Source organism: Muntiacus reevesi, chromosome 3 (assembly GCF_963930625.1).
Source record: "Muntiacus reevesi chromosome 3, mMunRee1.1, whole genome shotgun sequence".
Lineage (NCBI taxonomy): Eukaryota > Metazoa > Chordata > Mammalia > Artiodactyla > Cervidae > Muntiacus > Muntiacus reevesi.
This window is the reverse complement of record NC_089251.1, coordinates 47,433,759-47,442,393: the sequence shown is the minus strand read 5'-3', so window position 1 is coordinate 47,442,393 and position 8,635 is coordinate 47,433,759. Positions and strand designations below refer to the sequence as shown.

Below are 8,635 nucleotides of genomic sequence, written 5' to 3'. Positions count from 1 at the left end.
CTTGGAGGTAAACATAGGTAGAACACTCTTTGACATAAACGGCAGTAGGGTTCCCTTTGACCCACGTCCTAGAGTAATAAAAAAAAAAACTAAAAGTAAACAAATGAGACTTAATTAAACTTAAAAGCTTTTGAACAGCAAGCTATAAACAGCATGTGTCCATGCATGCTAAGTTGCTTCAGTCATGTCTGATTCTTTGTGACCCTATAGACTGTAGCCTGCCACACTGCTCTGTCCATGGTATTCTCCAGGCAAGAATACTGGAGTGGGTTTCCATGCCCTCCTCCATATTCCCAACACAGTGTTTGAACTTGTGTCTCCTGCAGCTCCTGCATTGCAAGTGGATTCTTTACTGCTGAGCCACCAGGGAAGCCCATAAACAATATATGGTAGATTAAAAAAAAAAAAAAAAAATTGTTTTCATGGATTCTCCCTACTCTTTTCTATTGTGGCTATACCAATTTACATTCAAGCCAACAATGCACAACTGTTTTATTTTCTCCATATCCTCATTAACACTTGTTACCTCTTGTCTTTTTTGGTAATAGAAACTAAAAGGTATGAGGTAATATCTCATTATGGCTTTGATTTGTATTTCCCTGATAATTATTGATGTTGAGCACCTTAGTCCATTTGATGACTTGTCAAATATTAGTTGATCATATATGCATGGGTTTATATCTAGATTTCCTATTCTATTCAATTAGTCTATGTGTCTATTTCTATGTCAGGGCATAATGCTTTGATTACTAAAGCTTTGCAATATATCCTGAAAGCATGGAGCACAATTGCCTCCAGTTTTGCTCTTCCTTTTCAAGACTGCTTGGGCTATTAAGGATCTTTTCTGATGTCATATGAATTTTAACATTGTTTATTGTTTTATTTTTGTAAAAAGTCGTTGAAATTTTTGCATATAGTCTATAAATTGCTTTGAGTAGTATAGACATTTAAACAATAACAAAGAATTATTAATGCTTTCAGTACATGAACATGAGATATCTTTTCCTTTTATGTCTTCAGTTTGTCTCATCAATGTCTCATAGTCTTTATTGTATTGTATATTTGAGTTTAGTACAAGAGCAGATTTTGAATGCTCCCTGCCAAAATAAAAGAGACCTATGCACAAGGTGATTGATGTGTTAACTGACTTTATTGTAGTAACCAATTCTTAATCATTATCCTTTATACCTTAAATTTATATAATTTCATATATATACCTTAATAAAATTGGGGTAAAATGTAAAAAATCATTGGTAAATAAATGTAGCCATTAAGTTGAAAGGAACAGATGAAAGATAGGAGCTGAGTGGACAGTATAATACAACATGAGCAAGAGGCACAAAGAAACGTATCATCCTCAGTGCAGCACTGGAATAGGTCTGTATGTGGGTAGAGATTCTGGCTACTATTCCAAATTTATAAAGAAAAAGAATATTTCACTCCCAATAGATGCTTATTTTACTTTCTCGAATTTACCCAAAATCAGCCATATTGATTATAAATTGATAAAGAGAAACTCAATTAAAATAGAGTTAGGAAGTCAGAAGGGGATGCTATGGCAAAACCTAAAAGAAAAGAAAGTTTTCTTCTTGCCTGACAAAAACTCAGTCAATAAATCAAAATTACAATGAGGCATCATCTTAGACCAATCATAATTCAGTTTAGGTGGTTCAGTCACTCAGTTGTGTCTGACTCTTTGCGACCCCATGAACCGCAGCACACCAGGCTTCCCTGTCAACCACAAACTTCCGGAGTCTACCCAAACCCATGTCCATTGAGTCGGTGATGCCATCCAACCATCTCATACTCTGTCATTCACTTCTCCTCCTGCCCTCAATCTTTCCCAGCATCAGGGTCTTTTCAAATGAGTCAGCTCTTTCCATCTGGTGGCCAAAGTATTGGAGTTTGAGCTTCAACATCAATCCTTCCAATGAACACCCGGGACTGATCTCCTTTAGGATGGACTGGTTGGATCTCTTTGCAGTCCAAGGGACTCTCAAGAGTCTTCTCCAACACCACAGTTCAAAAGCATCAATTCTTCAGTGCTCAGCTTTCCTTATAGTCCAAATCTCACATCCATACATGACCACTGGAAAAACCATAGCCTCGACTGGATGGACCTTTGTTGACAAAGTAATTTCTCTGCTAATCAATATGCTGTCTAGGTTGGTCATAACATTCTTTTCAAGGAGTAAGCGTCTTTTAATTTCATGGCTACAATTACCATCTGCAGTGATTTTGGAGCCCCCCCAAAATAAATCCAGCCACCGTTTCCACTGTTTCCCCATCTATTTGCCATGAAGTGATGGGACCTGATACCATGATCTTGGTTTTCTGAATGTTGAGCTTTAAGCCAACTTTTGCACTCTCCCCTTTCACTTTCATCAAGAGCCCTTCAGTTCTTCACTTTCTTCCATAAGGGTGGTGACATCTGCATATCTGAGGTTATTGATATTTATCCTGGTAATCTTGATTTCAGCTTGTGCTTCCTCCAGGCCAGCATTTCTCACGATGCACTCTGAATATAAGTTAAATAACTGTGGTGACAATATACAGCCTTGATATACTCCTTATGACTATACAGTGGAAGTGAGAAATATATTTAAGGGACTAGATCTGATAGACAGAGTGCCTGAAGAACTACGGACGGAGGTTCATGACATTGTACAGGAGATAGGAATCAAGACCATCCCCAAGAAAAAGAAATGCAAAAAAAGCAAAATGGCTGTCTGAGAAGGCCTTACAAATAGCTGTGAAAAGAATAGAAGCAAAAAGCAAAGGAGAAAAGGAAAGATATACCCATTTGAATGTAGCATTCCAAAGAATAGAAAGAAGAGATAAGAAAGCCTTCCTCAGGGATCAGTGCAAAGAAATAGAGGAAAACAAAAAATGGGAAAGACTAGAGATCTCTTCAAGAAAATTAGAGATACCAAGAGAACATTTCATGCAAAGATGGGCTCAATAAAGGACAGAAATGGTAGGGACCTAACAGAAGTAGAAGATATTAAGAAGAGGTGTAAAGAATACACAGATGAACTGTACAAAAAAGATCTTCAAGACCCAGATAATCATGATGGTGTGATCACTCACATTCACCTAGAGTCAGACATCCTGGAATGTGAAGTCAAGTGGACCTTAGGAAGCATCACTACGAACAAAGCTAGTAGAGGTGATGGAATTCCAGTTGAGCTATTTCAAATCCTCAGAGATGATGCTGTGAAAGTGCTGCAGTCAATATGTCAGCAAATTAGGAAAACTCAGCAGTGGCCACAGGACTGGAAAAGGTCAGTTTTCATTCTAATTTCAAGGAAAGGCAATGCCAAAGAATGCTCAAACTACTGCACAATTGCACTCATCTCACACGCTAGTAAAGTAATGCTCAAAATTCTCCAAGCCAGGCTTCAGCAATACATGAACTTTGAACTTCCAGATGTTCAAGCTAGTTTTAGAAAAGGCAGAGGAAGCAGAGATCAAATTGCCAACTTTCGCTGGATCGCTGAAAGAGAGTTCCAGAAAAACATCTATTTCTGCTTTATTGACTATGTCAAATCTTTGACTGTGTGGATCACAAGAAACTGTGGAGAATTCTGAAGGAGATGGGAATACCAGACCACCTGACTTGCCTCTTGAGAAACCTGTACGCAGGTCAGGAAGCAACAGTTAGAGCTGGACATGGAACAACAGACTGGTTCCAGTCAGAATGGCCATCATTAAAAATCCTACAAACAATAAAAGGTGGAGAGAATTTGGAGAAAAGGAAATCCTCTTGCACTATCGGTAGGAATGTAAATTGATACAGCCCCTATGGAGAACAGTATGAATATTCCTTAAAAACTAGGAATAAAACTGCCATAAGCTCAGCAATCTCACCACTGGACATATAGCCTGAGGAAAAAAAGTATGTTTCAAAAAGACACATGTACCCTGATGTTCACTGCAGCACTATTTACAGTAGAAGTTGTGGTACATATATACAATAGAATGGAATGGAATATTACATGTCTGCCTGCTCAGATGCTTAAGTCATATCTACCTCTTTGTAACCCTATCGACTGTAGCCCTCCAGGCTTTTCAGTCCATGGATTTCTCTAGGCAAGAATACTGGATTGGGTTGCCATGGTCTCCTCCAGGAGATCATTCTGACACAGGGACTGAATCTGTGTCTCCTGTATCTCTGCACTGTAGGCAGATACTTTTCCACTGAGCCACCAGGGGAGCCCACAAGTGAATGTTACTTAGCCATAAAAATGAACATTGTAGTGAGTTGGATGCACATAGAGCAGGGTGAAGTAAGTCAGAAAGAAAAAAAGAAATATCACATAGTAACACATACATATGTAATCTAGAAGAAAGGTACTGATGAACCTATTTGTAAGACAGGAATGGAGATGCAGACATAGAAAAAGTTCTTGAGGACACTGTGTGGGAAGGAGAGGGTGGGATGAATTGAGAGACTAGCATTGATATATATACGCTACCGTGTGTAAAATAGATAACTAGAAGTAAACTGTGGCATAACACAAGGAGTCCAGCTTCATGCTCTGTGAAGACCTAAAAGGGTGGGATGGCGGGATAAGAAGGAGGCTCATGATGGAGGAGGTATATATATATACTTGTAGCTGATTCACTTTGCTATATGGCAGAAACCAACACAATATAGTGGCAACTGTCTTCCAATTTAAAATTTTTCTTAAGTTAAAATTTTTAAAAAGGCACTACACTTTTTTGAATCTCAACTCCTTCAATGAGCTCTGTTTACTTCAGCCCTCCTAATTTCCTTTTCTCCTCTTTAAAAGAATTATTTTCTCTTTGCTATGCTGGGACTTACACATCACTCACCATGGTTGCAGGCCCTGAATTGCAATTCTTTGCTGATACTGAAAAGCTCATTTTTACTGGAGAAATAACAAAATATATTTATTTTAGGTAATTTTTGTGGCATGCATGGGGGTCCAGAGAAGACATTCAGTGACTCTGAGGCTGGTGAGTACAGAGGTCAACATTTAGTCCACTAGTGCGCACTGCTTTTCCATCAACCCTGGGGTTTGAAGGTAAGTCTTTCTTTTGGATCTGAGCTTCTGCCTTCTTTATGTTTTGAAGTTCTCCCAGATTTTGTTTGGGATACATTTTAAGGCTCCATGTTTTTTGTTTAAGCTTTGTTCTGTCTGTAAGTAGTTGCTTGGCACTTCAGCCTGATAGTATTTTGAAATCAGGCTGTTTCAATTGGAACTCTGCTAGCTTTTGGGCCAATTTCTTTTGGAACAGGGGCTGTTTCACTGAAATGGTGCCAGTGCAGGCTTTAGCTTGGTTCCTTTCAGAATAAGGGTTTTTCTATTGGAACTGCACTGTTAAGCCTTTGGCCTGACTCCCTGGGAATTGGGCTGTTCTGTTATAGCTGTGCTGTCCTAATTGACACTGGATCCACTCTAAGAGCTCAACCCCACTAGCATAAAGCAGCCCGTGCCTCAGAGTACTGCAAGTTCAAATAGTGGGATCTTTAATGAACCTCAAAAGGTTTCTGTCTCTGAACCTAGTTCCTTTTATTAAACCCTTTGAGACATGTGAATCCTTTTGTCTTTTGCTCCTCAACCACTGTCCATTTATTAAGCAAAGACTTCTTAGGAAAGCATCATACTGGAATTTCTTACTCTTGAAAGGGGGATATAATTTTAAAATTTTGTAATGCAGTTGACTCTTGAACAACACTGGTCTGTACTGCCTGGGCCCACTTATATGCTGAAGTTTTCCTAAATAAGCACTATAGCTGTACTTCTGAGTTGGTTGACTCTGACTGTAAAGTTTGTCTCACATTTTTAGCAGTTCAGAAATTCACAGCCCCCAGCCACTATGTTGTTCAAGGGTCAACTGTAGCAATCAAAGCGACCAACCAGGTGCATCAAATGACCTTTCGACACCCTTTATTTTCTCTGTCCCTGAGTATAGTAGAGCTGATTCTGGAAACACTGATTTGGCTCTATTGATTCAGCCACCATCCTTCTTATGGAAAAAATCTCCAACTGATATTGACAAAATTCACAGTGTACTTCTCATCAGTGTTCAAATAGATCTCTCAAAATCTCTTCCCAGAGCTAATCACTATCCCATAAGTGAGGAAGAACTTCAAGATTTAAAGCCTGTAATAGATTATAAGCCTCAAAGACTTAATGTCTGCAATACTTTTATTTTAACAATGTCTGGTAAAATAGTCCTATTAAACCAGTGAGAAAACCTAAGGACTGAAGGTAGAGTTTGTTCAGGACCTCTGATTAATAAACAACATTGTAATAACAACAATAAACAACATTGTTATCTCTCAATGAATTACTAGTGTCCACTTCTATAGGAAGCTAACTCTTTACTGCAATAGATTTATATGGTGCATTCTTCAGTTTTCCAGTTGAGGAAGCTAACAGATGCTTTTTTTGCCTTCACTTGGGAAGAAAAATAATTCACTGGACAATAATGACTCAAGATTTTACTTGGAGTTCTTATTTCTTATAAATCTTGAAGGCTGAGTTTGGTGTTAAAAAGTGCCCCGTAAGTTCTACTGTGTTGCAATATGTGGATGATTTGCTTCTTTGCTCACCTCAAGACTCCTAACCTGAAGACAGCATCCACTTGCTAAAACTTTTGGTCTTCAGTGGATATGATTGTCCCCAAAACTGCTGTTTTCCCAAACCCACATTCAGTGTTTAGGGAATCTGATGTCAAAACAAGGGCTTCACCTAGGTTCAGATATATACTTCATGGTGACCTAAGTTTCTCCAAACCCCAAACAAAACACCAACTCTTAGTTTTTCTCAGGAGAGTTGGTTACTGCAAAAAATAGATTCCAAATTTCTCTTGTAGCTAAATTTCTGCATTTTTCACTAAATAATAACAATATCAATCCAATGTTTATGGAGAGAACTGGATGATACAGCCTATAACAACTTAAAGGAGAATTTAATGAACCCACCTGCCCTTGAGTATCCAAATTATCAGATTTCCTTTTGCCTTTCTATATATAAAAAAGTGTTTGTCCTCAGGATATTCACTCAAAAAACAGAGGTCACAAATTACCTATATAGGGTGTTATAGCCAAAAAGGTACTATAGCAACTGGACTCTTGCATGGGTTTACCTGCCTTGTTAGAACCATTACTGCCACTGCCTTTTTGTTTAAAGCTATTGAGCAAATGATTGTGGGATTCCCATTTACCAAATCTGGACCAAATAACAACTCAGTCCTGCCACAGACTTTAAAAATTCCCACTCTCCTGCAGTCGCACAGCTGGCGTCCAGGCAAAGGGGACGGTGTGGGCCTGAGATGCTCGCTCAACAAGCAGAACGATGCTGGTGAGTTCGTGGACCTGTATGTGCTGCGGAAACGCTCTGCCAGCAACCGTATCGTCGGCGCCAAGGACCACGCATCCATCCAGATGAACATGGCCGAGGTTGACAAGGTGACAGGCAGGTTCAACGGCCAGTTTAAAACCTACACTGTCTGCGGGGCCATTCGCAGGATGGACGAGTCAGATGACTCCATTCTCCGGCTGGCCAAGGCTGCGGGCATCGTCTCAAAGAACTTCTTACTGAAGAGGATCCAGGACATGGAATATTTGTTATAAATAAATAGTGAAAACCTAAAAAAATAAAAAAACCCCACTCTTCCCCACTGTACATGCATTGAACTATTTGTCTATTGACAAAATGAAGGCATTCATGAGTCAAATTGGTGGGAAAATGCTAACAAGGTTGCAAAAACTGCCTACCTTACTTGTCCCATTTGTTAAACATACAAACCAAGGAAGTCTGTTACTACATTTACTGGACATTTTAATGAGCCATTTAAGTTCTGGCAGATAGATTTCATACAGTATTCTTTGTCTATATAAATATGTTTTTTTATATAAAAATCAAAGGATATTTATGTTTTTGTCATGGTCTGTATGTTTTACATACAGAATTTTTTCTTTTGCACAGGCTACTGCCTCTTCTGTGGCTAAAGAGAAATATCAACAACTTCAGATATGCAGGTGGTGTCACTCTGTTGGCAGAAAATGGAGAGGAACTTAAGAGCCTACTGATTAGGGTGAAAGGGGGAAGTGAAAAAGCTGACTTGAAACTCAGCATTAAAAAAAGTAAGATCATCACATCTGGTCTCATCAATTCATGGTAAATAGAAGGGGAAAAAATGGAAGAACTGACAGATTTTATTTTCTTGGTCTCCAAAATCACTGCAGAGAGTGACTGTAGCCATAAAATTAAAAGACACTTGCTCCTTGGAAGAAAACCTATAGCAAACTTAGACAGCATATTAAAAAGCAGAGACATCACTTTGCTGACAAAGGTTCAGGAAGTCAAAGCTACTGTTTTTCCAGTAGTTATGTATGGATGGAGTATAAAGAAGAGTTGGACCATTAAGAAATTTGAATATCAAACAGTTGATGCTTTCAAATTGTGATGCAGGAAAAGATTCTTAAGAGTCCGTTTAGACTGCAAGGTCTCAAACCCATCAACCCTAAAGGAAATCAACCCTGAACATTCATTGGAAAGACTGTTACTGAAGCTGAAGCTCCAACACTTTGGCCACCTGATGAGAAGAGATGTGTCATTGGAAAAGACTCTGATGCTGGGAAAGGTTGACAGCAAAA

The 8,635-nt window shown here is 38.8% G+C and overlaps 1 pseudogene; it reads left to right on the top strand.

The window, feature by feature from the left end:
* Positions 1 to 7,177: 7,177 nt before the first annotated feature.
* LOC136163980 (small ribosomal subunit protein eS21 pseudogene) lies at positions 7,178 to 7,609 on the top strand (annotated as a pseudogene).
* Positions 7,610 to 8,635: the final 1,026 nt, after the last annotated feature.